Raw genomic sequence first — 26,848 nt, 5'->3', positions numbered from 1 at the left:
GACTTAAATAAATAATAACTAACTACAAGAGCTAGTACCTGTGGAAAGCATTAGGAGAAGAGAGTGCCATCAAGACAGAATAGCAGGGAGATATATGTGAAAGATTAACTTTTAACTAGTAAAGTAGATTATGCTACCGAACCAGGCTTAAACTGATTTTGTGGTACAGAGTATCTGGAGTGTACAAAGTATTAAACTAACAAACAGAGATTTCTATCTCAAGTATCATCAGATCTGCACACTCAGGAGCTAAATCAGCTCTAAGTTTCTCTGGAACCACAGTCTAATGGGATTTCATACAGGACTGGACCAGAAATGTGGATTTTGTTCACATTTCAATTCCAGTCATTAAAAAGAAACCTCCCTTTTCAAGGTAATAGCTTTCTTTTTTCCTTTTTACATTAGGGGAAAATATCAGGATTTAGAGACCACATAGAATAGCTTGTAAAAAACTATTCAGATTATACAGTAATATTATAAAAAGAGAAAAAATGTATTTCATAAACAAAGCGATGTAGTCATGTTAAATTGAAATACATATCTGTGTTTTACTAGTTCTCCACTGATCCAACCTTTTACAGTATTTCAGTCCCAGTCTATTCTGGCTGGAAGTTCAGGTGTGAAGCCCACAAGAACAGAATGTAACAATGCAGCAAAGAACTACTTTAATAGCCACAGATATCAGAAATACCAAACATACAAAAATTAGAAAACACAGTGATATCTAAAGATGCAACCCATATATTCCTCAGCAAACAAAAGAAAAATTAAGATTTTGACTAGACAGAACTCAGCTATTTCTTGTAGAAGACACTGTTGTATAGTCACACATTTCTCACTAATCATTTCTAACTGACATTCAGCCAAAAATTTCCCCTATTTCAACTGTTTACATGTCATACTACATTCTTTTCCTATTTTTATATCTTTGAGGTCTACGCATGCTAACATTTTTAGATAATTGCCCCATTTTTATACTGCAGCCTCTTAGAGGTAAGACTATCACACTGCAGAGAGATCTATAATCTCTGATATGCAGAAGAGCTCCCTCTGAGGCCAGAAAGAGTATCGTGGATTCACTACGGCAGCTCTGCTCTTCTCATCAGCCCACATGCAGCTGAGGCTTTCTTTCTCCAACATGTCTTTTTTCTATTTGTTATGATGAGCTGTGTGAAAACCAACTGGCAGCCAGATACTAGTGACGGTTCCTGGGGATCAGTACTGGGACCAATACTGTTCAAAATCTTTGTCAGCATTCTGGGCAACAGCATGGAGTGCAGCCTTCACACATCCATGGATGGTCCCAAATTGGGGGCATGGAGGGGCTGTGGAAACACTACTGAGCTGCTATTCAGAGGGAGCTCAATAGACCAGAGGTGCAAGCTGATGAAGAATCTCCTTCAGAACCTCACCAAAAGCAAGTGCAAAGGACTTGCAGCTGGACAGTAAGAACACCACAGTAGAGGCAAGAAGTAACAGGACAAAAGCATCTTTTCAGAATAAGGTCTGAAGAGTCCTGACAGACAAGTTGAACATGACCATCCACGTACTCTTGCAGCTAAGAAGGCCAGTTGTATGCTGTATTAGCAAACGTGTAGGCATCAGGTCAAAGGAAATGGTTCTCTGTTTGGCACTTGTAGCACTGCATCTGGAGTATCATGCTATAGCCTTCCGTACATGACAAAAACACACTATGGTGAGTCCAGCAGAAGACCATCAAGGTGCTAAGGAAGCCAGGACATATATATGGGGAGAGTTTGAGAGTATTGGGCTTGTTCAGTCTTCAGAAGAGAAGGCTATGTAGGGACTCCTTTATTGTCTTTGAGGACCCTCAGTGGCAAGGCGTGGAAAGATGGAACCAGAGATGCACAGCGACACGACAACAGGCAACGGACACAAGTTACAGCACAAGAATTACATGATAGGAAAAAATCATTTACAGTGAAGTGGTCTAACACTGAAACAGTTGTCCACCCTCAGAGACATTCGGGATCAACTAGGAAAGATCCTGATCAGCCTGATCTAAGTCAACTGTGCTCTGAGAGGGGTATGGGGGCCCATCATCTCCAGAGGGCTCTTTCTGCCTAAATTCCACCAAAAGCCCATAATTTTATCAATGAGCAATCCCGGCTAATGGATATCCTTGAGTACTGTAGACATTACTTGAGCCATCTTTGGCTGTCTCATGCAATGGCTAGAGGATGTTTGGAAGAACTTGCAGCAGTTCCCTGTGTATGCACAAACAAGCTCTTGCACTTACTCAGCAAGCACAGCAACTCTTCCAATCTAGGGGGAGGCCAGGTTTCCTCCGCATGCTCAGATCACTGCTCCAGCACCTGCACAGCAAGTCCTGTCCTGTATATTAGCCAAGACAAATTTATTGCAGTAGTGCTACGCTACAACTGCATCGGTTGGTTCCGTGCCTGCACGGGGCTGCAGCAGGACATGCAGATCAAGTAATTCAGAGCTAAGTTGGGTGGATTGGTGTCAACTTAGATACCACTGTTTTGGTAACTCCTTCTCATTCCTATGCTGCATCTAGCACAATGCATTGGAGCATCTGTTCCAAATGGCTTTAGACATGGTTTAAAAAAAACCTACCTCATTTAAAAATCTAACTAATAGTCAAACTGTACATATATGTTAGGTCTTTGAATCATCACCAAAAAAAACCCACCTCATTTTCTCACTGAAGCCCTTTATGTTTGTTTTGGTTAACCAAGGCTCAGACTTAAATGGAATATTTTACCTGTAGTAAATCATAGTTACAAATTACATAGTTTTACATTATAGTTACAAATTCATGAACCATTAGCTACCGACCTGGTGATCTGATACCCTGCTTATAATAGAACCCACATTTTGTAAAGCATTTTTCATCAGCAGGTCAGTATCATTATCCCCATTTTTTAACAGATGAAAAAACTGAGGCATAAAATAAGGAACTGATTGGATCAAGGTCATGTAGCAAGCCAGCAGCAGAGACAGGAATAAAAACAAGGTGGCCTAAGACCTAGTGCAATGTGCCTCACTGTCATTTCCTCACCCCAACGTCTCTTTTGCCTAGGTTCCTGCATTTCAATTTACCCTCTTTCAAGTGTATTAACTTACTTTGAGGCAAAAATACTCTAATTCTCTGGTTGCATGACTGCTCCCTCTATTGTGGTCTTTATGGGTACTCAGGTACCTTTCTATATGGTTAAAATGTAAAACAAAAGATATGACAAATGAGATTATATATACACTTTCTAAGAATAATTTAATGGTGACAGAATCTTGATTTCCTCATCCCTGTACAAGTAGTTACTGTGTGCTGAAAGCTTTTCTTACTCTTTTAGTGTAGTTAGTGTTGACAACTCTAATCAATTAGCATCTTCTTTGGACTTCACTAACATACTGCTTAGTAGTACTCTGGATAATTCATTAAATAAGATCAGAGATGCCAGAAGGATCTGGGATTCACCAGTTGGTATCTTACCATATTGTTATTTACAGTCTTCCTTCAGATTCTAATTTGTTTTGGGCTTAGCCTTCATGAAAAACTTTGCCAAAAATGGTAACAAATTTGCCATTGTTGGTTTTTGGTTTGGTTTGGTTTGGTTTTTTTTTTTTTCCTCACCAGATATGTAATTTTATCAAGAAAATAATTGTATTTATTTGACAGAAGAGATAATGAATTTTTCGAACACTGAAGCTCCTCAGAATCCAGAGTATCTCACCTGGAAGCCTAAAGGCATGACTGCACTCCGCAGTTAAATATAACACAAACCATCAGCATTCAAGCTAGCTGCAGAACGGAGCTCAGAAACTCAGCAGGGCTTTTTCAGCATTAATACCAAAATGAGCGTCTCTGCACGGACATACAGCTGTGCTATGTAGAAGTACTTGCGTGGATCTGTACTAGCTCAGGTACAATGAGTATGTACTACATCACTTTCCATTGTACAACACAAACACATTGAAAGCATCTGTGAAAGACAGTCTCAGTTCCCACAGACAAGTTGCAAAACAGCAATTAAGTGCCTGAAATACCAGGTGGCACTGAAGCCTCTAAGTCTATGAAAGTAATCCAAAGCTTTGCCTCCCTGGATGAAAAGACGCCACTTAAGTGCCAGAAGTTCTGCTCCTGTGTATGCTGAGAGGCTCCACTGTGATAGCCCCGCACACTGGAGGCAGTTAGCGATTCACAAAATCGCACACAAGACCCTGCAGAGCTGCAGAGCTCGCAGGGATTATGCCTAGCAGCCAAGGAGAACAGTGCATCGAGCATGAAGCACAGCAGCATGGGTACTCTTCTTCAAAAGTGCAGCAAGAAGTGGAGTGGAAAGTGGTTAGAAAGCTACAAGCCCTACAACAGATCCTGTGCAGTCCTGCAAATTACCGCGTTTGACATGGTAAATAAAAAAGTTACTGAATATCTAAGTAACTACAGAGGTCCTGGTGGCTCTTGTAATATCTACTCCCCTACTATGATCTGATTCAGCAAGGTATTCAAAGCATGTTCACAACCAAAACTTTCCAAGTATTCCCCTCAGCCTCCCCACAAATAGTCAGTCCCCTGAAGTTTCTCACAATGCTGAACTGGGGACATTCGACATACATCCTTACCCGTAACTAATATATCAAACACTTCATACTTAAAATTCAATATATAGGTGTAAGCGTTGCAGTGATTCTTAATTTTCTTATTAATCCATAGAAGAAAGATATATTGCACATTACAGATTGAAAATGAGTTCTTCTGCAATTCTTCAAACATTTTACAATAATAAAGTTATTGCTCTGCCCTGGGATGAAACCAAGTTTGATTTTAAAATCAATTTTGTTTTTTAAATAGAAAGAAGACCATAAGAAACATCCCACCTATCCCACAGTAATATTTAAGAATTTTCATTACAAATATATCCCACTTGTCTTGAAGCTTCTGCTCTTAATTACTCATGAAAAATGGAACATCTCCAGGATAGATTAGAAAAGATGCACTGCATGGTTCTCAGCACCTCAGATGCCTTGGAAGTGGTGTATCCACACCAGAACCCTGGCAAGATGGAACAGGAACACCAAACACAATTTCAAAGTCATAGCTCATGGTTATCTCCTATCAAGTGATAAATACATTGCCAAATCTGGGCCAAAATAATCAATGGAATATGGAAGAGGCAGCACAGGGAAAAAACAGTGCAAACTCAAACTTTTGGAGAGGAGAGCAAGGCCAGAAAGAATATAACCAAATGTTGGTGTGTGATGAGAAAAGCCACAGCTGAACACGGAGCAATAAACTGGAGAAAGGCAGAAAAACCAGCTGTCAATAGGGAATCCTTTTCTTGATAATAACTGCAGTCCCACTCGGTCAAAATATGAATGAACTTAAAAATAAGAAAGTAAAAGAAGAAAACTGAATTTTAAGTAAGATGTCTAGATTTTGTCCTGCAGGGACTAAGGACTGCTCTTGTACAAGAGGTAGTATGTACCTGAACCCTGTTCTTTATAGGCCAAGCCTTTTCTAACTACTCCAACTCATCACAGGAGCTGGGATGATACAAACAGATATTTACGTGTATCTATTCTACCTATATATGCACTCCTAGCAACAACAGAGGACATCTGACAGATATTTTATAAGAAAATTACATTATTTTGACAATGGGAATTCTTTCTTTTTGAAGTTTGATTAAGTATAGTAGCAGCTGAAAGACAAGGCTGATGTCCCTCATCTGAATGCTCATCAGGCTTAGCTCTACCTAATTTCTGAACTCCCGTGGGCTAGTAAGGATCCATTCATAATCCCAAAGTCACCATTTGCTGCCACTTCCAGGGACTTGGCAGCTTGATATATACTAGTAAATCAAATACTGCCCAGAAACACTCCTGAGCACTAGAATATGATCACCTACATTTTAAATTGTTAAAATTGCTCTTCAAATGCTTTTCACTTATGCCAGCTAGCACTCTCCTAGATGATTTGCAGGCACAGTTCAGAAGTGAGAACATTTCAGGAACCATTCCAAATAAGCAGGTGGATCTTGCCACAAATTGCTTTGGAAGCTCAGAGAATTTACACCATAGACATCAGCCATTCTGTGCAGTGGGACTCAAAGCATGGGGATGATCCTGGATATATCTTATTTAACAGCGTAGACACAGCCTAAAAATCCAGATGCAATGGTACCCCAGTGAAACCAAGGCTCATCCTAGTGATGTTGTTGCTTCACTCAAAAAAATAAAAATCACTAGAAACACACAGCTGACAGCAAAATAAAAAACACTTTGCACATGTTTCATTCCTTAATATTTTCCAACATCCCTGAACAATCCTTGTGTTCTGAATTATCCTGGAGCAATCAACCTCCTCAGAAGGGTGCTCTTCAGTATTCTTTTCTGCAAGTAATTTTCAATTACTCCGTCATTCCCTTCTGATAATACAGTACAAACCATTTTTCTCAAGCCTGATCTGGCTTGACCATCACATGATCCTTCAGTGTAACTGCCTGATCAGTTATCCCGGTGTGGCTGCAGAACTTCACACAAATTGAGGATTATCCAGTTGGTAGATCATGGGATTAGTCTTGCATTGGAAGACACAAGAAAGATTCACACCTACAAAACTACAGCCAATTAAGTATACAACTGGAAAAGATGATAATTTAAGAAAATAGCACTGAGTTAATGATAAGAAGGTAAAAAAAGCAGTTTGGGGCCCTCTATCCTTCTTTTCTGATTTTGGCTATCTCAGTTTCTTATATAAGAAGAGCAGGTAGAAACTCTTTCTTGAACCTCCTTGAATGTAGTGTATCCTGAAGAGCAGTATCAAAGTTTTTTGAGTCAAACTTACTTTCTCTCAATACTCATGATGGAAAACAAAGGAGACTGACAGCCTCTTGGACCTTCAACTTCGGGTTTTAAGCCATGAGGGAACAAAATACCCTTTCTGTGAGGTAAGCATACACTGGAATGGATTTTTCATCTATTTTTAACAGTAATTTATCTAATTGCTCTGCATTATGCTACAGCACTTCATGTTAAACTACATTTTTACATGGCTGCACTACAGTTTTAGACATTTTATTACATAATCTACAATGACATTTTACTTGCTGTATTCATCCTGCAAGAACAATGCAAAAATGGCTACAACAATGCAAATGCAGTTTTCATATCATGACTGCTGAGGATACAGGGATAATAATGTTATACAGTACTTATTAATGCTTTCTCAGTCAGTATGTTATGATGTACTGAATTCTTTGTGTCATGGGGCTCAATTACTTAGATTTGGCAGTCAGATGAAATTACAAGAAAGAAAAAACAGGCTAATCAAACAATCAAAACATGATCCTAAATTTTTATTGACTGCATTTACCCAATGTTATTTGTTAGGGCTGAAAACTCACTGAGAGGAGGAGAGTGGAGAAGTGGTTGAAGTGAGTGAAAAAGACACGTCCCTTGTCCCTTCTGCTCTCAGTGAAAGTCAAAAGTTTGGGGAGGGAGTGCTGTTTAAACTCCATTTTCTTTGCATGGGTGACCTCATTTTTAAAATAATTATTGCCTCTGAGTGATAACATAAATATTCACATGTAAAACTGTATTTGAGATATGGTATGTAATCATACAGAATACAGCAGTATCTTTGTTAGTCAGGTATGACATGCATAAAACGTGCAAGTGAACTAGGACTGGTACTATGCATGGCATAACACTGTAGTGACCATTTTTTGTAAAAATGGCCTCCTAAATGTTACTAATATTTGATCAAGCATCCCATTCTAAAAATTATGCATTCAGATTTCTCTGGTTAGCATGAACTTATGAAATATCTGTGTTCCTGCAGCATTCTAAAAGGTTGTGCATCACTATCAGCCATATATATCTTTGATTTATGTGTTTTAAATAAACTGACATATTAATTAGCAATAAACAAACAGTTTCTTTTAAGAGGAGAAGGGGCAGCTTTGCTGGAACTAGTCCTTTTTTACCTATTATCTCAACAGATGCCTCAAGTGGAAGCCTGGCAGAAGATACCAGAATTAGTTCCTAGTAGCACCTCTTCCTTTTTCCCCGAAGATAATCAAGGACAAGGTGGCATGAGATAATTAGCTATCAGTATCATTAGCTCCCTGAATCATCTCAATGGCTGATACAGAGTTCCTGCAGGCAGCCCTGGCTTACAGTCTGTGACTCCCGGGGAAGATATTTCAACACAAGAAAGAGGCCCTACATCGGGGGAAGAAGGAGCCATGCATATGAATGACTACCTCTTGCCTGGCTGATACAACTTCTCAGTATTTCCAGCTCCTCACTGCTGGGGTGAAGCAGTCTACCACAGGGACACCAGACTGGTTCTTTGACCTCTGTCGTCTTCTTTGGGGAGTGTCATCAAATAGGACCCACTGTCTCAAAAAGCTTCCACTTATTAACTCTGGAATAATTGTGTATTTTTTAAAAAATAAATAGGTAGGGAGCTCCTTGCGCCAATGTAAGTAAATAATTGGCCTGCATTTGTAATTGGTAACATCTGTAGACGAAGTGCTCTATTAGAGATAGGAGATTGGAGTTTTGCCCACCAGGCTTATACCCCAATTTCACTGTACTGTTGATGTCAGTCCCTGTTTTGAAACTGCATACCTAGAGGCAGGCTCATAATTCCCTTAGATATGTCAATGAAAGGTTCTCATTCTCAAAGGGGTAAAACAGTTCCTTGATCCTGAAAATAACACACAAATATGAATTTAAGAGCTTAATTTTAGACAATGAAGTTTAAAATTTTAATCTTAGTAATCCACTGTTTCTCCATCTTTAAAAGTAAAAATACTGAGTTTTTCATAAAGTGATTTTCTTTTCTTGGATAAGAAGCTCTGCATCTGCTATGTACTCTTACTTACTACTATTAAAATGGCTACCATTTTTGCATTTTGCAAGGTAAGTCTGTACAGGTAACATGAAATAAGACTGTTTTTAATGTGGCGTATTATTTCTAAGCAGGGCAACATTACTAATAAAACTCATTTCATATCTAATAAAGACTTTCACTATAAAAATTTCAGAAAACATACAGTTATGCTAGAACAGAATTTTACAAGTATCCATGAAAAACAATTACATCTTTTATTTTGCTCATCCAGTTTCCATGCAAGTGACGTGTAAGAATGTGTTATTAATCCTGATGCAAACCCATGAATCTTGTCAATACATACCAGGGTGTAAAAAAGTAGATAACGCTGTTGTTACAATGAAGGATATGGCACACACAATTTCACTACATTGACTTTAGTGCTTTAATACTACTACATCTTACCAGTAGGCAGCACTGTTACATCTTTTTAGATGTTAGCAATGTTAATGACATACAGTGCCATCTGCAACTTTCTACATAATATCTGACCTTTACTTCCATTCAACCCTCATTATTTTTTCTTCACGCAGTGTTTCTATCTCCCAGATTTTATTTCATAAAAGAAAATAACAAGAAAATCAAAATGCTGGAATATTTTTTAGCACATCAAAAATAGGAAATGGATATTGGAATGGTATATTGGATTGCATTAATCAATTACCATAACTGCCACTATTTAAAACATGGCAATATCTATATCAAATGATGAATGACCTTAGGCAAATATCTCAGCAACGGAAATGATTCATTTCAGTATTGATTATATCATTTAGACCTTTAAGATCTTAAAAGAACAAACTTGATGGAATAAACAATAGTCCTGATCCAGAAAACCCTTGTTCAAATGAAGAGCACGTGAGCCTTCAGTTATGAGAGTCGTATCTTAAATCGGACTATTCTTCTCAAGAAGGATTTAAAGTGTAAAATTGAGAACAAATGAGGGTTACAAACCCAAGAATCTGTTCTTATTACTATTTTTAGAATAGGCAAATCTAAACATATAAACATGCACAATGCCCTCATAACTGATAATTTTCAGTTTTTCCATTCCATAGAGTTTGTATCATCAACTAATTGGACCTTGATCTTACATTTGCTAAAAATTAAAATTCAATACTGAGTTCAAAAGGATTTTTGGATGTACAAGAAAGGAAGAATTTTGTGCTGAATATACATGTACCCAGCTGCAAAGGTTACTGGCAGGGGTTAATAAGTATATTTGCAAAGCACAGATAATGAATACTTACATTAGAATATGTATCTATTTTATATATATTTATATGTGTACACACACACACATGCCTACTCAGGCACACACACATATTTATATGAGTGAAAGTTTAAAAATAAACAGTATTCTCTTAGTGCATTGGTAAACAAGATATACTAGCTTGAATACCTTATCAGTGCCAAAGATTTTTTTCCATTTTCTGTCCTACTTTCACACCAAAATTATAATTTCATATTTCATAAAAAGGCACTGAAACGTAAAATGGGCCAACATCAAAATATAACAAGGAAGCAAAGATAAATTAGAGGAATTCTTTGGTTCTTTCACTAACTAATCAGAGATATACAGAAAAGGACCTTTTAAGTTTAATGATACCTGCTCATTAAATGATGCTAAACACTAAAATACCACGAACAGCAGGGAATTTCAGTTTACATTAGAGAAAAAAATAAAAGGGTAAAAATGACTGAAGTTGGTCAGTTCAAGCTGATAGGGCACTTCAAATGAATAACAGAAGAATAAAAGAGACACTCTAGGTTAAATTAGGTTCTCCTATGCCTTTTCTTGAAAGTGCTTAACTTCACAAATTTTATTTGAATTAACTAACCTGCCAAAATCAAAGACTTGAATAGGGGTAAAGTTAAACAAGCAACTATACTTCACAGTAAGTTTACCCATTAAACAGCAGATAAAACCTCTGCATAAGAAAAGATGGGGGAAACAGTTTTAGAATGTGCATTTTTTCCTTCTCTAGTCAGGGAAAATGTCATCCCTTTCATACTCTTGAAGTAAAGCTGTACTTCAGAATAAAATTATTCCGATATGGCACTTAATTCTTCTAATAATTTGTTTGTAAGAATCCTGTTTTTCTAAGTTCAGCACAGTTTTCTTTCTCTCCGTTTGAAATATATAATACTTGAGTATTACCATTTTAGTGTGGCATTAAAGATATTAAACAATTAATTATATCGTATTACCTGACTAATAACTTCTGCAAATACACTGTAAAGCATTTAAAGGAAAATAAGCCATGTGAAGAAATCGTCAACGTTGAAGGAAAAAAAAAAAAGCGTTGTAAATAAGAATGTGGCTTCAAATCTTTCTCAAAATACATGCTATACCCTGTGTTATTTTTGTTTGAAGATGATTATATTTATCATTAAGAATAAAAGAGAAGAATTCCATTGTTTTTTCTCTGCTAGCAAATGTAACAAACTAATAAAAATACCAATTTCATATATATTCAATCTGTTCCTCACACTTCCATCAAATTTTCTATCCTTAGATTTAAAAAATAAAAAAAAAAAAAAAAAGACAAACACCACTTTATTAAGCAGGCAAACTTCTCCTAACAGACAAGTTTTAACTGCAAAAATTTCAGTCCTGAAAGTGGATCCTTGTAGGCTGTACAACCTGCTTGAAAGCCTCAGCCGCAAGATCAACTTGCTCACTGATTAGCATTTGGTTTTTAATTTTTATGATGTTTCTAGATTTAGTTAGCTATTTATAGCTATCATTTTAGCAATTTGGGAGAGGGACAGAGCCAAAGAGGAGAAAGGAGCAAAAATATATTTGGTTATATACAGGTAGCAAGCAGCTCACAAAATCATAGATCCATAGAATAGAATCACTGAATTGTTTTCGTTAGAAAAGACCTTGAAAATCATTGAGTCCAACCATTAACCTGGCACTGCCAAGTCCACAATTAAACCATGTCCCTAAGTACCACATCTACACATCTTTTAAATACTTCCAGGGATGGTGACTTAACCACTACTCTGGGCAGCCTGTTCCAGTGCTTGTCAACTCTTTCATTGAACAAATTTTTCCTAATATCCAATCTAAACCTCCCCTGGTGCAACCTGAGGCCATTTCCTCTTATCCTATCACTTGTTACTTGGGAGAAGAGACTGGCACCCACCTCACTACAACCTCCCTTTAGGTAGCTGTAGAAAGCAAGAAGTTCTCCCCCGAGCCTCCTTTTCTCCAGACTAAACAACCCCAGTTCCCTCAGTCGCTCCTCATAAGACCTGTGCTCCAGACCCTTCACCAGTTTCGTTGACCTTCTTTGGACACGCTCCAGCACCTCAATGTCTTTCTTGCAGTGAGGGGCCCAAAACTGAACACAGTATTCAAGGTGCAGCCTCAACAGTGCTGAGCACAGGGGGACAATCACTTCCTGAGTCCTGCTGGCCACACTATTTCTGGTACAAGCCAGGATGCTGTTTGGCCTTCTTGGCCACCTGGGCACACTGATGGCTCATATTCAGCTGGCTGTTGACCAACACCCCCAGGTCCACTGGGCAGCTTTCCAGCCACTCTTCCCCAAGCCTGTAGTGTTGCATGGGGTTGTTGTCACCCAAGTGCAGGACCTGGCACTGAGCCTTGTTGAACCTCATACAATTGGCCTTGGCCCATCGATCCAGACTGTCCAGATCCCTCTGTGGAGCCTTCCTTCCCTCAAGCAGATCAACACTCCTGCCCAACTTGGTGTGCCTGCAAACTTACTGAGGTGCACTCGATCTCCTCATCCAGATCACTGATGAAGATATTAAACAGAACTGGCCCCAATACTGAGCCCTGGGGAACACCACTTGTGAGTGGCCACCAACTGAATTAAAGTCCATTCACCACCACCCTTCGGGCCCAGACATCCAGCCAGTTTTTTACCTAGTGAAGAGTACACCCACCCAAGCCATGAGCAGTCAATTAACTCCCCATCTGTGTCTGCCTCAGGCAAAGTGAGTGTCTCTGTTCCTTAAAGTTCCTCCCAGAAACCTTCACTTTTGCAGACTAATGCTCAGCCTGAGGATGCAACACTGGATTGGGACACAAAAGCCATAACTTTGGTCTCTGACAGAAAAATACTTTCATATTTCATTTTCAGAGATTATAAGCAATGGTGGTTGCCAAGCGTGTCTCCAATCCAGCCCATTCATCTGACAGATTTAAACGCTAACTCATGAGATATGGGTAATGGTTGTCTACCTCACTGAGGGACTGCAAGACTTCTCATGGCTTTGAAACACTCCAAAAACTGGAAGCGTGGCAGGAATACAAACAAATACAACTCCAAAGTAAGAGGCGCAGAGACATCTGTTCTCTTTGGTCACTGACTTACAGTGGACCCTTAAGATAGCCCACTCCAAGGGGACAAATCCATGCCTCCATGTAGATTAAGTGCCATCAGCTTTAAACTTTATTCTCCAAAACAAAGTTGTTGTACCGAAATACCGTTACATAAAGGTGCTGAGTGATGGGTGCTGTGTCAGCTTCAGAAGAAACGCTAGATTACTTTAATATGCCAGAGCTATAACTGGCAAGATGCAGAAGAGCATCACCCACCCGGGGACCAGTCTTAACAACTGAAACAGGTACGGCAGCAATTGGAGAATAACAGTATATGAAAACTCCAAATGTGTGGTGATAGATGGACTAAAACATGTGAGAAAGATCTCTGCTCTAGAAAAGCTGCCATAAAAGACAAGACAAATTAAGGATGGGGGTGAGTTAAAAGTAAATAACATGATGACCATTATGATATAGGTTGTATTTTATTTCCCACTTTAACTGCTACTTCTATCTTATCTTTCAGAAAATTAATAGTTCACTGACTGTCACAAAAGCCAGGTAAATCTCTTGGCACTTGCAACCAATCTTATGGTATCGATCAAGGAACAGTCTTACATGTATGCTTATAAGTACATAAAGGCTCTCCTACAGTTCACTGTGAACAATTAAGCTCACCATAGCATAAAGAACAATGAGTTGCATCTCCCCACATGCCATAGCAATACAATCAGAGCTAACAAGGACATGTTTTTGTTCACACCTGCACCAGGTTCACTCAAGTGAATACACCCAAGCATCTTCTGTTTGTGTGAAACTCAGCAGTGAAGAACTCCCTTAGAGGTATTTCTCCCAGTCCATACACCATCAGCATGTACCTGAAAAAAGCACTGGTTGCACTCTGTAACTGTCTTCTCAGTCCACTGCAGGTAACACTGGAGAATATTTCATGATAAAGGCCTAAGCAGAGCATGTAAAAGATGAAAAAATAGCATTACCAGTCTCATTAAACTGAAAATGGTATACCATCTCAGAATGAAATTCAGAAGGCGAGTGTGGACATTGTCATTTAGTGAGAGGGAATGAACTGATTTAATCTTTCTGTGGTCACCAACAAAATCAAGGAAAAGACTTTTTAATTAAATATAAAGTTGCAGGAAATACAGGAAACAAGTAGATAGAAATAGCTGCCCTTGCTTCTTAGGAAAACTAGCAATGGATTAGTTAAAATTAGTTAGGCTTTGTTGAGAAAGTAATCTGTAAGACAGCACTGACAACTATGTAATCACAACTTCAGATATACTGAGTTAACAGCTTATTCATTCTGCTAGTAAATATAGATGAGAACAAACAAGACGTTGTTATCTTCATTCTCATTAGTATTTTTACTACAAGTGGCTGGAAGGATCAACTGAGAGGCCCCACTGATACGGGCGCTCTATGAACCACAGCAAGAGGCACCACCACCAAAGAACTCATAGTCTGATCAAAGACAGCTTCCAGAATAATTTAAAGGAATTTTATCCTTTCCCTAATTTGCACAATTTATTCTAATTATATTTGCAGCATGTCTTACAACAATTATTTCCTTATCTATTATTCTTAACTAATTCTCCTCCTTTTCTTAAATCATATTAAGTCATGTCATTGCTTTCCACCAGCAAAAATTCTCTCTAGCATAAAAGCAGAGCTAGAAAATCTGGGGTTGCTCAGCTCAAAAGGACAGGAACTTACAAACTAAAAATGCATCCCTTGTGTTCACTTTACACATGCACAACCCATCAAGTGTCTAAGTCTACCTGGTCCGCTGTTTTTCCCAGAGAGGGAACAAAAACTTGAGCTGTGAATATCATCTGCCTCTCTGACTGCCTCTCCCTGTGACCACTGTGAGAATGGTACTGTGCATTTTTAGCAGAGTGGGACAGAAATGCATAGGGCAATGTCTGTTTATCCACTTGGGGATTGGAGAGGAGGCATAGGTACACCTTGAAGGAAGAAGTCTCAGTATGCCCAGAACTGATTCATGGAAGTTAAGGCTGTGTAAGTCTGATGTATGTAGTCTGAAGGAATGTTATTCTCCAAAAAGCACTATGTGCTTGGTTCACAGTTACTGTTAGAATACTGACACATGCTACTGCATTACATTCCACAAATTCATACAATATCTTAATGAGACCCTTTAACTGAATGTTACATGACATTCAAGCTCTAACTGATGTCTTTAAATAGAATGTAGAGATATGAAAAAAATCACCAGATCATCGATCAAGTTCATGGTACTTAAAAGCCAACATGCTTTTACAAAAAATGATGCATCAAATATTGCTGTACTTTGATCAAAAAGCTGAGAAGTACTTTGGTGATGCAAGAATAAATGGCCTTAAACTAAGACTGGGGGGATTACCTGCCACCCTGGCAAGTATTTACAAAACCACTTTGCCCATCTGCCTCCCCAAGAACATCCAACTATTTTAACCAAGTCATGAGAGGAATGGTTCTCCTTTAGAGACCACCAAATTTACACAGATATAAACCAGACATGCTGAAATGTGTGCAGTCTATAGTACATAACTGAGAATTTCTATCTCAAGTTAGTCTTGCATCTTTCTATTATTTTACTTTATTACCCCTGTTTTTCTTTCTATGTATTAGAGTTTTGTTCATACATATCTGATTATTTGTTGATCAAAGAATTATTTTTCTCTCTTACACTTCCCACATTCCCCTTAATTCTCTTCCTTTGTCCAATTTTCTCTGCTTTTCCCTTCATCTCCTGTTTTATCCAGTTACTTCTCTATTCTGAAAAAAACCCTGACTTAATATTGAAGAACGTAATAGTAAGTGATTCTTTCCTGTTCTGCATTTTCACTTTCACTTCTATCTCTCTTCTTTCTCTCCTCTTACTTCCCACCTCCTTTCCATCTCAGTCATTTATCCTAGAGTTTTTACTATGTTCAGTCCCTTCCAGACTTAAAATCTATGTATCTTTATTGAAAACTTTACTTAGTTAACTTAAGTTTACTTATTTAAAATTGTGAAAAAGCAAGACCTAACAGAGAATTGGTCTAAATGGATAAATGTGCATCTAGCGCCTTACCAAATATCTCAGAGAAGGAAATCTGAACAGCATTTGGTCCATCTTTAAGGACAGTGTGGTAACCAGATTATTCAAATAAATATTTTTGACCACATTAATACCCATTGTATTGGTAAAAACCTTCTTTGCTAACACAGGTTGAAGGGTAGTGTTTTCTTCTTTTGAAATAATTTCTAAGCTTCTGATACTACCTTTTTTTACAAATGAACCTAATATCTATATTAGTGGTCACAATTTTTAGATATGTCCTCAAAATATATTCATTTAACAGGGAAATTATTGACTGAACTATCCATGACTACATGAACTGGAATTCCCTTTTTTCACGGGAGAGGCTACCAAAATGTAAGTATCATCAAAACTGCTACAGACTGTGGAACAAACCATGCATAGCATCAGATCCAAAGAATGCATACAACATCCATTATAAATAATAAATTTATTTACACTTGAAAGCAATCACAGTGTGCTAGGTGCTTTCCAAAACAGAAAAGTGATGTGGCTAGCATATAATTCCAGCTAAATGAAGTCATGTTTCTTCATTTGCAAACTGGGAATAGTAGAATCTGCCTTCTTTGAAAATTACATTAACCAAAGTGAGAAACCACACTTCCAGAACAATGTATTGCTGTCATAAATCCAAACCTATTCTTGCTCAATTCTAAAATCTAAAGAGACTACATATTAAAATACTGCAGGAAAGCATTATCTTAAACCAGATTGGACAATATGGTGGCTATGTTAACAATACTAGAAGTTGTACTCATGTTTCCTCTCACTCTCCTCACCACTATTTATTTGCTTCCTGCACAGATTCTGAAATAATTTAAACTGCTTACAATGCGTGTTTTTTGTAATAGGAAGAGGTGAATGAAATCTTACAAAATCAAAAAGGAGCAGGAAACACACCTCTTTGTGCTACTGTATATGGCAATGGATTGAAGCTGGCCATTGAGATTAATATAATCACCTCAACTTCTTTAGATGGAAGAGAAAGGTCAAAAATTTATCTAGGAAAAAGCCTAGATAAGGTGACACAGAGGCTTCCTTTATGTTGCTTTTAAAGAACTTCATCAGAAAGTGGTATTTGACCCTACCAAAGGTAAGCAGAGTCCAGGGATTGTCTTTAAAACTTAGTATTTCTCAACAGTTACCTAAAAATTCAATTTGAGATTGCACCACTTTCCATTACAACTAGAACAAAAAAGAGATAGTATATTGCTCTTTAGCATTTCTTCACTTTTCCACAATAAAATTTGATACCTGAGTTGTATTTTTCTGATCTATTTTGCATAGATTAACTTTAGTATTGCCTCACGGACAAACACATTTTAACGTGTTTTGACAGATTATCAGTAACTCATTTAGATTTGAAGTACCCTTATATACCAGGGAAAACACTTTCTGTACTATTTGGACCTTATATTTTCAGAGAGAAGGACAAAGGTAGGAGTTAGCTTCACATTAAAGCATTTAAATTTAGGTCCTCACATGTATGTTCAGCTTCTAAGAATCTACTATAATGAAAAAAAAATCTGTATTTTCTTCTATAGTCTGTACAGTCAGTGGAGCCCAGAGAGAAATGAAACTGACCATTCATAAGGGCTCTACATAGTTTAAATGTAGCTATCTGTTGTTATTTTAGATGATCTAGGGTATCATGCCCAATTTTTAGCTGCCAAACCAGGACATAGGTCTCCCACTGGTCCTGTGTTAGATCTACTAACCCTCCGTGGACATCTCGGATATCTAAAGGCATCTCTAGTGACACTAGAAACGCTTGTTTAGGCAAATAAATCCCACTCTAGATACCTACTTAAGGACAGGCCAAATCACTCTCCAGACTCAGTTGACTGTAATGATTACAGTGGGAGCTCCATTCATTACAAACTGAAACTTTTCCACCAACTGCAAGCACACACACCTGTGACTGGGCATGTACATTTAGTTCCCTCAGTCTGAGAGATGAACCTTATTCAAGATGCATTCAGGTTTGTCAGCTGGACAGCATGGCTAAAAAGAATGAAAACTGGTATGCACTGAATATAAAAAGTAACTGGACCATATATGTTTGACAGGGCCACATATAAATTAGAGCTGCTCAAATGAACCATTTTTGTAGAAAAGTACCATCTCACTTGAATTTAATTTTACCACAAATTAATGCAACTAGATTTCTAGAATTTACCGCTCAGTTACACCTGAGACAATGAAGCTGTTCTTAATTTTTTCTCATGTGCAAGCCTATAGTAGTTTTTCTTTTTTTCCCTATTTAAATATGCATTCCTGTTTTTCATAGATATAAACATATTGTTTAAGAAAACACAAGTTAGACATGTATGTCACTTTATTAGTCCAGTTTTGTAAGAGAAGATCTGCATGAACATATTTTGCCTGTCAGTCAACTATCAATATCTTCTGGGCCATTTTCAACAAATGTGACAGAGCTTCAACCATCTGAAGTTGCTTCAAGTTTAATGAGAAAGGAAGACAAAGGTATTATTAATGTACCCACCAAACTAAAGGCTGTGCCACAACTGCTATGCCACATAGACATGGGAGATTTCACGTGGATTCTACTTCTCATATAAATGTTTTTTTTAGAATACTGGTTTCTGTACTGTAGAACAGAAAAATGCATATGATCATATTAAAACCCTGCCAGAATTAGAAAGCTAAGCGGATACTGAAGGCTTATAAACAGGAGCTTTCAATTTCCTATGTCCTGTTAAAATTGAAAAACTTACACAGAATATCTGAAATGCAACCAACAATGAATCTGAGTTTCATCTTGAAAGCTTTACCTAAAAGTGGCAAAGACTGAAGACAATCATATCTTCAGTACTGTTATACCTTTGCACTGACAGAGACCAGCTGCTGAGATTTTTATATGTAAGAGGGTTCTTCTTAGACATCCATTTTTTCCTAAAGCTTACCTATTGTGGGTAGTGTATTTCTTTACTACTGCTGGCAGTGTTTTGTAACTATAAGGGGCTCACCAGTATCAATGCAGGACTGCAGAAAAGACAAAGGTCTTTCTCTGCCCAAGTTATAAAATAACATTCTTCACTCTAAGGAAAACCTATGATATAACATCTTCTGCTTATCTTCCATGACTCTACTAGTACCAGTAAAGAATATTATAAAAGGAGAAAATAAGAGGGAAAGCATCTTACCTTTACCCAGATCAGGTAAGTGTTGGACTGATACTACAAAACAGAGGAAGAGAAGAGAAACGCTCCACCACCACTGGCACGGAGCTGCTGTTGGAACAAGAACTACTTGTGCTGGGGTTTGTCCCCTTGGAACAAATACTGACGGGATTCATGGGCAGAGACCTTAAGAGCTGGTGAACTCTTGGATAACCCAATGAAAAAGTAAGGGAGAATATTTGCTCCTCATCTGTGAACTTCAGGAAAAGGAAAACAAAAGAGCAAACAGCATGTTTCAGAGTAGTGGAAGAGACTCCAAAATAAGTGGGGATGCATAGGAAGGATATATTGGGAAATATGTATTAGCCCCCCAATATAGTGACACTCTGTAGTGCGTATCAGACGGTAAAAATCCTCCTCGTATACCTCCAGTGACAGGTTTTTCTCACAGCATTAAAATCCTCAGGCTTCCTTACATACATTCACGTCTCTCAGCATCAATGTCTGCACTCAGCATCTTAGAGCCTACTCTGCCATAGGTTCTAAGTCTGTACATCAATGCGAAATTAAAAAATACAAGAACCATTCTCACATCCATCACTGACTGACCACTGCCAACTCCTAATAATATCAACGTATAAGAAAACATTAATACAGTACATCTTATACACTGATGAATGTATTCATATTCGTCAATACACTCTGGCTTCACGTGATGTTTCCTAGTCAGCAACGGGTTTGTTTTTTAGTCTCCTCTCTGGCTAACAATTTAGAAAGTCTTTCCACTTCTTCACAAATTTGTGAGGGTCTTTACCTTGCATACTCTGCAAAGGGAGCACTCACCTATTCAGGTATTTTTCATAATTACACAATTTTGTAAAAAGAGTATCACTAAATCCACTCTGGAAAGCAGTTATGCTATGTACATCCTCCTTTCTTTTTCTGCCAAAGCAGCTGGTAAAATTCTTCATAAACCAGTGAAGCAGACAGTAAATTGGGAATACCAGACATGACAGGAATAGCTGTAACTCCAGTCATGTCAACAGTGTTCATGAGGACAGAAGCTGTTTTTCCAGTCAGAAAAAATAAGGCTAGTGCATATCTGCAGGAAAAATAAAGCCTCCAGAAAAAAAGGTACCACTCCACAACACAGAGCATTTCATTTCCCTTATTCACAGCAGATTAGCACAAAATAAAATACAAAATACTACCTTTTGTAATTGCATTGACTCCAATGAGTCGATGTTAAGGATTTGAATAAAAGTAGCCACAAATACCTTGTAAGCTACAGAGATATTGCAGAATACTTAGAGATTACTTACCTCATAAAATTCAAAAGCAGCTAGAAGCTCAAGGTGGTGATCAAACTGATTTTACAATTGATTTTGTTCTTTTTTTTAGCAGATGACAGTGATGCTAGAAATCTTGGGATTAAAATGTATGATTTCAGATCTCAGGATAATGAGGTCAATAGGACAGCACCATGGGAAAAACAAGGGCCACACAACACTTACTCCCAGATATGTCTTTTCAGCAATTAACGTTTGTTTCCTGACATTTTGGAGGGCATTTCCAGAACCTGAACTACGCTGACAAAGTCTAGAATAATCTCTTGCTAATCAGTGTTTGGAGTAACTTCGGTGAATCTAAGACTGGATCCAAATGCTTGGTCACTGGTTACCTTCCTTGAAAGAAATACTATCCACCTTATCACAGTATAAGGAGATTTTAGAAACATTCATCTTCTTGCCTCTTACAGTAAAATATGCTCCTGTGGTTCTGCCTAGCAGCTACACTGGCCAAACCATAACAAAAATCTAGAATATACAAGGGATTTTCCAAACATTTTTAGTAGTCAGCATATTAGTGATGGCTATTCAGATGATCTTGGGCAAGCTGTTCTCTTCAGAGAGCAAAAAATGCTGATACCTTGGGTAGTCAATGCACAATGGGAATGCAAGTGTATGAATTCATCCTAAACCGAGAACATGGTGAGGAATATCTAACTGCATGTCATCACTCAAATAGACACTAACTCAGTCATAAGAATTAAAAAATGGTAGAGAGGATATATGCCAAGAAGTAACTGCATGTGTGGATGAACAGGGTGTGAGAAAGCAGCGGAAAACTAACAAAAATGGAACAGTTAAACTAATAATGCAGGTGTAGTCATGAAAACTATAGAAGTGTAAATGACTCTCAGATAAAATCCTTCAACTTCTATGGTAAATTAATGCAAATTGTAAATTCTGTTTGTGTGTCCATGTCTTATTCTGAAAAAGGAGAAAAAAAGAAAAATCCAAACATACAGAAAAAACCCCAAACCTTTTCAATGTAAGTCAACGTTCCTGTCATCCATCAACAACTGGAAACCTGAAGAGGGGTTTAAGTTAATGTTACATATGGTATTCACAGAATCACTACATATATGATTTTGTCTTTCCTGCATAAGTGAATGATGCTACAAGCTGGCCACCTGGAAGAGAAACTAAAGAACTTTTTAGACAGAACGTAAAAAGGAAGGACATGGAACACTTGCAGTTTTGGTCAATGCTCACCACATCTTAGAATAAAGACTTCAAAACAACTGGAATTATAGAGCAGAAGTAAAGCAAAGTAAGAGAAAGGCAGAAAATCAGTACTATAAAACCCATATACTGTATGCAACTTTAAAAAAAAAGAAGAAAAAAACAAATAAATCGCAAGTGAAGGAAAGGATAGTCTTAAGAGGCTGCAAGTTTTTTTTAGAAACACACTGACAGTTAACGGTATTTTAGTTCTGTTATAGCATCTAGGCTATTCTGCTTTGGAAAGGCCTAATGTAAGACACACAGGGATAGTTTGAAGGTAGGCAGTGTGACCAGAGGCTGAGAGCTATGACTGATGTGCCTGTTAAGAAATCGACATTCAAAGGACAGACCAAAATCTGTTCTTCTGTGCAGGGCAGGGTGAGCACTATATGCTTTATTTATCTCCTTTATCCCAAATAAAATTTGAGACTACACCTGTGAAACAGGACACATTTAAAAAGGTAAGGTGGGTAAGTTGATTAGCTAATTAACCAAGCTCTTATATACAACCCATAGGGAGCATCTCAAATGCATAGGACATTTTTTGTTATTAAAAAAATAGGACAAGGAAGATTTATCATTAAAATATATTTCACTAATTATACCACCTGGAGTTCCTTCCACAAAACAAACTTTTAATTAGAAAATGTGGGTTTATAGAAAATGTTTGCTGTAAAAGTTTCATTGTTTATTAAAAGTAGAATGTGGAAAGTTCCTTTCATGCTAAGGAGCACAGCTGTACCACTTCAGAGGGTGTACTTTGTCTATTTAAATGGCTCTGGAATCTTTTCAGAAACTACTGGCACCTATTTTTTGTACCCACTTTGGAAAAGGAGAGGCAAGATAAACAGGCTGTTTTTACATGATGGAAGAGCTTCGCTAATTTCAGACATACAAATTATCTTTAATTTAAGGAAGCAGTAAAACCTGATGATACATTTAATATAAGTCAATCCAAGAAGTCGAATACTTGAGTCCCATACAGGTCCTCTGTATCAGCCGAGTATTGCAAAGTAGCTGCTTTCTTCCCAGAAGCATCAATCGCCTTGTTCTCCATGCCTGGAGAAACTCAGCTCATACACTGCAATGCATTACCAGTTGCAAAGCACAGCCTTGCACTGGGGATGTATATCTGCCATGTATAAAATCACTTAAACTGCTTATAGAGTGTCTTAAGGAAAAGCAGAAAAGCACTGCTTTTAAGACACACTGCAGAAAACAGTACAGACACATGGGAGCATTTTTGATGCCCACCTTCATGCTCTTAAAATAACACTTCATCTATTTCTTTTAATGTATGAATATCCTTTCCAAAATAGTACTAGTTAAAATTTTTCTGATTTTTTTTTCCCCCCAATACTTGTCCTAAACAAGGAGTTATGAGAAAGTTAGTAGACAGGCAAGGGAAAGCTGCATGACTCTCTGTATGTGGTATCAAAGGGACAAATCCTTCTTTCACATATTCCCTAACTTAGTTCTCGCACAAGGGAAGAACCGTGAGGTCCCATCTCTGGGGCTGGAAAAAGGAAGCGAACAGCAGTCCTCCAAAACCGGCAATGATCATGGAAAGAACAATGACCTGCATTTATTGCTGGGTAGTGCTCCCAGTTGAGTTAATAAAGTTGTGGCCTAATTAAACTGAGCACTTCACATCTTGTTTTTCTTCTTGCATGGCCGGGACAATTAAGCATCCTTTGATGTAGAGTGCTCTGAGGAAATCTCCCAATTACTTTATGAACAATTTTTGTCATAAAGCCTGAGAGAATTTATTGAAACCACCTACAGTGGAATGAGGCCAGAACCAATCAACACTGGATGACCAGACTTAGGGCTAAGGATTTTAAACTGGAGGCCACTAAGACCACAACTCATCATACAGAGAAATTTAAGCTCTAGGAAGTACTGGTCGGGTACAGTAAGCTGAACAAAATTCTGTGGAAATTACTCAGTTTCACTCCTTGAGCAGAAAGTGTTGACAATTGCTGATTTTCTGTGTACTGGAGGTTGTATTATACTCTGACTGCATTCCAAGTGAAAACTAAATTAATAGTAAATGTAAGTGCTCTGCTTAATAAAGTTGAAAAAAGCATTTTGTAACTTTTTACTAAAAATAAGCAGGGGTATTACTAAATCCTCATATTAATAATTCAAAATAATACTTTATTTATCTAAAGTCAAAGTGTTATGTATATAGGATAATAAGGATTATTTTCACCTTCCAACCTACTGTTATCATAGGAAACCATACTGTACATTTTCTTCTATAAACTGATCCATTTCTACCTTAAAACTAGTCAGGTTAACTAACGTATCAGAAAAACTAAAAATACAGAAGAAAAAGACTTAGAAAGCAATATGCACATATATCCCAAGTATATATATTTAAAGCTTAAACTGTGTATTTCTTATTTTAATTATCATATACTCTGCTTCATTAATTTGTACATGCAATTCATCTGAATTCTGATGCACCATAAATATAACTTTTTTAAAAAGCAATTTTCAGATGGCAGTAATAGGGAAATAATAATTTTTAAAAATACACAGAACCTATTATAGTGCCTTCCAGATTTAAGAAAAGTATCACTTTCATGTTGTGCTAACATTTAAAAAATGTTAGGTCCAGACTATTGTCTCCAATCAGTGTCCACTTGTGGAGACAAAAAAACCCCAAAACCTAAAAAGAGCAATTATGCAACTGGAACATCTTAAATGTACTTTCCTTCTAGCATATGAAAAGTACAGTATTTTAAACTCTCATCTGTTATTTGTGCATGGGGCAAATTTTGTTTTGTGAAATTTGTTTTGATTGTCTGGATAACTCAGCTCTCTGGCATTGAGTCTTTACTATTAAAATGTGCATTAAGTTTTAAAGATAGTATTATTATTCACTTAACTAACACAAACTGGGCAGAAAATAAATAAATAATTAAAAAACATCATAAAATCCCCCCATAAGGCAATTCATCGTTAGTACAAATTAGCTCTGAAATGCATCACAGGCAAGTAAAAAAGCTTCAATTATTTTTGTTGTACAGTATAATAATGAGTCTTGACTAGGAAAAAAAAAGATACAGTAATTTAGAAATGTTAAGATCTACCCACTGGAAAACACCACTACTGCTGTTGAAATATTTTAAGACATATATTCCATTCAACTCCCCAAACAAATAGCAGACTGTACTTCAAATGCATTGCAAGACTATTAGGTAATCTTTTTCTTTGTTTAGATTCAGTAGGGTTCAGTGACAAACATTCATCTTCTCTTTCTATAAAAGTTCCTGTGTTTTTGCTTAGTTAAGAATTGCTTTAGTTTTAGTAACAACTCACAATTTCCTTCACCATTGATTAGCCTCACACAATAAACTTCAAAGAAAATGCAAAAATTATCATTTAACTATTTTAAAATTATGAATTATTTGTTCTATGTTTAGATCACACAGTGGAAAGAGCAGTTACATCTGTAGGTAGGCTAATAGAATCAGACACAAAGCTTCTGAAATAAACCAATACCAGCTGCTCCCATGCCTCATTACTCGGCAGTAGCTGCTAGCCTGAAATATTGTACGTTGCAGAATCATTGGCTTTTAAAAGCCAAGCAGACTTTTGAGAAGAGGTAGCAGTACAAAACAGATGCTTCCCTCAGACAGAAAAAAAAAAAAAAAAAGTCCTATACTTCAGCCTCAAACGTTTATGTAATACATTTAGTATTAGAATTAAAAACTTGAGCATATTTGAAAGAACATTTATATACTAACAGGAATCAGTTGTACACTACTGATTTGTCTAATCTGAAGATAAAATTCTGATATACACAAATTAATTAGGCAGAAAAATTAAAGCAGACTTCTGCTTTGTTTAAAAAAATATTCATCACGGTGTTCTGTAGGTACTCTGGAGTATCATTTAGAGGCGGTATGTCATAATATCATTCTTAATTTTAAAATACTAAAACAATGAAAAGCAAGTTCTGTGATGGTTTCAGAATAGCATGGTCTTTTTATATCCATCATTAAGTATTTTTTCTAATATTTCATATCTCTAAAACTGTCCTCTGCATAATAAAATAAATTCAGCTTACCATTTTCAGAATAATAAGTGGTTACTGAATATTATTTGCCTTACTCTCAAGTGGAAAATTATGGAAATTATTATATGAGATCTAAAACGTAAGCAGTCACTAGTAGTAAGCGTATTAGGTAAGGCAATACCTTATAAGTTCATCAGATAAATTGTTACACATTTTGAGATTTTCTTGCCTTTTTAATGGTATAATATGGTCAGCATTTTATCTTAGAAGACTATTTCATCAATTTTTAAATTGATTTAATTTAAAAACTCCTTAATAAATAAAACACACAAATTCAAGCTGAAAAATACTGAATATTTAATTTAAAATATAATATTCAGCTACTTTGAAGAAATAACATTATTTTCAGTGAAATGAGGCTTCTCTTTCTTCTGTATTTGTCAGATTTTAAGTAAGTTGTACTCAATATCCTGGGTTGCCTTTGACAAATAAAAAATTCCTATGAAAATTTTTACTAAATAATAGAGGAAAAAAAGCCTCTTGGGCCAGAAGTGTGGGACAGCATCCAGACAGTGTAAATGTGGAACATGTGATTTTCTCACTGCTGGACAGTCATGAAGCAATCAGGCATAATTTGCTCCACCTCTAGCAGAATTATAGCATAGCCCACCTAAGGGATCTGGCAATAAACCAGTTCAAAATCCAACATTTACAGTGATATCCCTTATAGGAATGATGTATCCATATCTGAAGTCCATAAATTCTTTATCAAGTGAACACAGAGAATGAGATTGTAATTTTTTGGCATT

The 26,848-nt window shown here is 37.0% G+C and overlaps 1 protein-coding gene across 1 annotated transcript in view; it reads right to left on the bottom strand.

The window, feature by feature from the left end:
• The window catches only part of FOXP2 (forkhead box P2), a 439,425-nt gene that overhangs the window by 216,273 nt on the left and 196,304 nt on the right, over positions 1-26,848 (bottom strand). The gene's annotated exons all lie outside the window — the stretch shown is intronic.

Source organism: Tyto alba, unplaced genomic scaffold, assembly GCF_018691265.1.
Source record: "Tyto alba isolate M040663 unplaced genomic scaffold, T.alba_DEE_v4.0 Super-Scaffold_2, whole genome shotgun sequence".
Taxonomy (NCBI): Eukaryota; Metazoa; Chordata; class Aves; order Strigiformes; family Tytonidae; genus Tyto; species Tyto alba.
The sequence above is the reverse complement of the archived record's forward strand: the minus strand, read 5'-3'. Positions and strand labels throughout refer to the sequence as shown.